The sequence below is a fragment of the Eptatretus burgeri genome, chromosome 3 (genome assembly GCF_056783735.1).
Source record: "Eptatretus burgeri isolate ZD-2024b chromosome 3, Ebu_testis_v1, whole genome shotgun sequence".
NCBI lineage: Eukaryota > Metazoa > Chordata > Myxini > Myxiniformes > Myxinidae > Eptatretus > Eptatretus burgeri.
The window spans coordinates 99,006,504-99,011,416 of NC_140963.1; the positions used below are offsets into that span (position 1 = coordinate 99,006,504).

General features: G+C 49.2%; 1 protein-coding gene across 5 annotated transcripts in view; it reads left to right on the forward strand.

Moving 5' to 3' along the window:
* The first annotated feature begins 4,880 nt into the window (after positions 1–4,880).
* The window catches only part of ATXN7L3 (ataxin 7 like 3), a 109,480-nt gene continuing 109,447 nt past the window's right edge, over positions 4,881–4,913 (forward strand). For 2 of the 5 annotated variants that reach the window (XM_085874661.1, XM_085874662.1), the window contains exon 1: positions 4,883–4,913. This exon is cut by the window's right edge and continues 382 nt beyond it. The gene's annotated coding sequence lies outside the window, so the exon portion shown is untranslated. The other 3 variants (XM_085874657.1, XM_085874658.1, XM_085874660.1) reach the window with 2 other exon arrangements.

The following is a 4,913-nucleotide window of genomic DNA, read 5'->3' on the forward strand; positions in this document are numbered from 1 at the left end:
TTCAGCGTCACCCCCCCCCCCACACCTCCCCGAGCCGAACGATGCGGGACCCCCACCGGTAGTATCGCCGGCACCTGACGTTGTATCGCCGGGGCTGGCTGGGCCGGCGCCGGGGGGGGGGGGGGCTTCGCCTGATGCCGTCCTACCCGGGGACGTCGAGCAGGCTGGGCAGTCGGGGGTAGCTGGTGTTGCGGAAAGTGCGAGTCCGGCGAGGGTGTCACCTCGACCGAGCCGGGAGGCGTCTGAGCCTGGGCTGTCTGGTGGCGCTGCCCGTCCGAGGCGGGTCAGAGTGCGGCCGCGGTACTTGGAGGATTATGAGTGTTGATGGGTTTTCGATGGTCATGTTGTGATTATCCGTTCGTTATGTGACGGGTCATTTTACGAGGGGAGGAGTGTGCTGTGTCACGTGATTGGGTTTTCGTATATCATGCCTCGCCCGCTAGGGGTGGGAAGACTGTGCTCTGGTCGCGCAATAAAGCGGAGTAGATGGTGGCCCACGTGCTTCTTGCGTCCCACCGCACCTCGTACACTCTAGAACAGATCGTTGGGAATAAAGTCCCGGCGAAGCTAGGATTCGGACCGTGCTGGATCAATGGAAGAAAAGACAAAAATGAGCAGGGAACATTCCTAATAATGATTTATTACAATGGGCAAGGAAAGGTATGTGGCACGATAAAGATTTATTGGGGTATGTTGTGCAGAGAGAGGGGAGAGAGGTGTGGTGTAGCAAATAAACAAGCAACTGACAAAAGCGGACACAGAGCAGACTTAACGTGAAAATAATAACAATAATAATAATAACAATGACGACCTTCTGCAATCTTACTTAAGCAGACAGGCGCCAGGACACACACACACACACACACACACACACACACACACACACACACACACACACACACACACACACACACACACACACACACACACACACACACACACACACACACACACACACACACACACACACACAACCCGATGAAGAGGGAGTATTGCAACAAGAAGGGAGAGGAGTTGAGGCTATGATCTCGGTACCTTTGTTCTTGATTGCACGATGCGCCACCAATACGTTTTGAGGGGGGGGGGTGGTGCGGTACCCGACAGCTGGCGCGTCGTCTCTGGCTTCAGCAGTGCGTGTGGAGACCGTGTTCATGAAGGAGGGGCTTGAGTGGAGAAGGGGTTGTAGTCCAGAGTGCGTGGATGGAGTGGTAGGCGGGACCAGGTAGGCGGGTGGGGTCAACGTCATGTGGACAGAGACGAGGAGGCGGAGTCCAGGCAGCAGGAGGCGGGTCATGCAGAGAGACGAGGGCGAGGCCAGAGCGAGTGAGCGAAAGATAAGAGAAAGGTGGAGGGACCGCTCTGACCTTTATAGGACTTGCAGCACGAGGCAGAGGGCCACACCGAAGCGAAGGGTCATCACCTGAATCGGGCACTCTGATTGGCCCTGACCCCTCACATGGCCCGCTGACTTTGGCCAAAACCGCACCAGTTCGTTTCCGGCAAGGTCGTCTCAGACGTCGAACATATTTCGCTCCAACCCCATAACATGACACGAATCAACCACACCAAAATTGGCACGTAAATCGTCCCGCCAAAACCCCCGGGCCGTGCCCTGGCGACCGGCCGAGGGTCCCACATGCCCGCTTGGGCGTCCGACCAGCGCCGATCAACGCGCCCGCTCCGCGCGCGCCAACATGGCCCGCACTGCACAGAATTCCCCGGCTCGATCGCAGCTTAGCTGGCCGGAGAGACGAGAAGACGTTCACCATACATGGAGAATCCACTGCTGCCAACGAGGGCCAAAGGTACATTATTATGGATAAATCCATGCATGTTTCGCGAGCGGCGTATGCGTCTGCCTTCGAGCACATTCCATACAGTGCGCGTGGTTCGGCCATTACACACGTGGTCAGTGCTCGCGTTCGCATGACTCTGCTAGAGTGTGCGCGGGACGAACACCGATATGTGTCAGATATTTGGTTGAAAAGGAAAACGCCGCTTTTAGTCCGCACACTCGTATCCCGCCCAACGTGGCGTGGAGTCGCCTTTATCGGCTTCCGTACGCATTTTGTGCAGCGTGGGCGTCGTGCTGGCTGTGTTTCCTGTGTTGTGAAAAACACCATTCGTGCAGCCTCTTAAGAGATATTCATTCGTATGCCTTTTTAATGCAACCGGCAATCTTCCCCAGATCATCGGAAGCTCGAGTCGATGATCCCGGACTGCCAAGCGCACTGCATGACTCGACACACACGTTGGGTTTAGGGCTCGCTTGAGAACGCGGGCTCTGTGCTGTTTATGCCCGCGCGGTATCGTTTCCTCGCAGCGGCACTGTACGCGCTCGCCTCCGTGAGGGCCCACCTCACAGCAAAGGCGCATGTGGCTCATTTACCTCAGGAATAATCAGACGAAAAGAAGAGTTTCAGTCAGGTTTCAGTCAGACTGATTTCAGTCAGGGCGAAATGAAGAAAAAAAATGATGTAAGCAAACTTATCGATGAGATCATCGCAACGCATGCCCCTGTTATCCCGCTAGACAAAAGGAAAGGGACCATCTGCACGTATATTAATGGAATAACTATCTTGGGACCACTATCTGTTGGATGCATGCGGTTCCGAGAACCGCAACAATATTTACAGAACCGCAACAATATTTACAATATTTACAATATTTACATTTACAAGAAAGGCAAAATAATGCCGCAACAGACTCAGCTATGAGGACTGGCTGAAGGAGAAAGGGCTTTATACATTATAAATCAGGTGGTTCCGAGGAGATATGATAGAGATGTTTAATATAATGAAGGGTATAGACAAAATAGCTGCAGAAGAAGTATTCAGCAAAGTAGACAGTGATAGGACCAGGGCCCATATCCTCAGAGTACACCTACAGGAGAGAAGATTAGAGACAGGAGTAAGACAGGGGTCTTTCATTCAGAGAGTAGTTCATGCATGGAATGGTCTCCCTGGAAAGATAATGGCAGCAGAGATAGTACAGTAGATAAGTTAAAATTGGAATTAGATAGGTACCTGAAAGTTTTGGCAAGAGAGGGGTATAGGGATATTGGAAGGGCTTTTAGGTAGCTTGAGCATGGATGGGTGATAGTATGCTTGTGTTGTTGCAGTACTCAGATGTTATACAGTGCGTCACACAGGTGTGCATGTGCGGAGCCGCGGTGATGCGGGAAAGACTGTGCTAGTTGGTTGATAGCAGAACCTCCAGTGAATAAAGCCTGATGGATCAACTATTATTTGAGTTATTCACATTGTGTCAGTTAAAAGCTAGATGTTGTGGTATTTGTAAGCATTGATAAATGTCTGTAAATGAACTAATAAAATTGATGGTTACATGTTATAAGTATGCTGTAGCACATATTGGTAAGTTGTAATATAAACTGGTTGATATAATGAGCTAATTTTAACTGTAGATGGCAGTATTGTACTGTAAACTGCCTGGTGAGATTAGTGTAGATGCTTCAACATTCTCAGACTAAACTTCCAGTAGGCACGGGATTGTTCTGTGATACTATATAAACCCGCGAGAGGGAGGTGAAGAGTGACGGGTGACATGTGACGAACCGTGAGTTTCGATCGTCCCTGTGCTCAATTTAACTCTGATGAGTGGATGAGGATTTAATGTCCAGAGTGGTTATTAATGTGTGAAGCTGATTATAATCAGGTTGATTAAAACTCATTAAGATTGTGTATTGGAAAGAATTTATTTGAGCTCTTGAATCATCCTGGATGGGCCAGCGTATGAGAGAAAACACCTCGACAAGACTCAATCGTTCAACAGCCCCGGAGGACGAGGTGAACACGCGTGAGTTGTGCCGGCAGGACTGGGACACTGGATGGTGGAAACAACTCAACGTGGGAATCGGAGTTGGACACTGTATGTAACGGTGAACTTCCTCTGCAGTCGTTCGAGAACGGGCTGGGTTCAGCACCACAAACAACATACGTACACCAAAGGGAATTAAGGAAACCCCAAGGTTTGATGAGCCAGACATGGCAACAGGGCCTACTGAGGCAACACCAAGAATTGGATCAGTTGCAAGTACACAAGCAGCAATATCAATGACTATGAATATACAGCCACCAGGTAATCTGGATTTACATTCAGCTGACTTGTCGCAGTCATGGAGATGCTGGAAGGATGGGTTGGAACTGTACTTGGACTTTGTCATGAATGATCAGTCAGAAGAGAAGAAGGTAAAGTTTATTCTCTACTTGATCGGCACCACAGAAGGTAGAGAGAGAGATCTATAGCACCATGTCATTCGACACAGCTGAAGGTGAGCGCACTGTGGTTGAACTCCTGCAAGTTTTCGATGCCCATTGCTCTGAGAGCGGTGAGAAAATTGATAAATTTGTGACAGAACTGTGAATCAGGACAGCAACCTATAATTTTGGATCCCTTCAGGAACCACCAATTCATGATCGCATCATCTGTGGCATTAATGATTCTCTGCAGCACGAATGTTTACTCCGAGAGGCAGATCTTGATGACTAAAATGTTTGCAGCTACGTCATGCTACTGAATTGTCGAAGGAACACATTCGACCGATTGAAGTCTCGCCTACACCAAATACTGTTCGAATGGGGGTGGGAGGGGGGGGGACGGGGTGTATATACCGGCCCTCAAGCTTCGATTGCATTTTCCTCTTTTGACCTTTTCTCACGACCTTATTCTTTCTGTAACATTACTTAAAGCAAAGGTTTAAACATTAATCTTTAACCCTGTGGTTAATGTAAGACCCGAGAAAATTATTTTAAATGTTAAACTATCTCAAGAAAAGACAAGATAAGGGAAGAAGAAGAAGAAGAATAAGAAGAAGAAGAAGCGGATGGGAAGAAGAAGAAGAAGCGGATGGGGAAGAAGAAGAAGAAGAAGAAGCGGATGAGGAAGAAGATGAA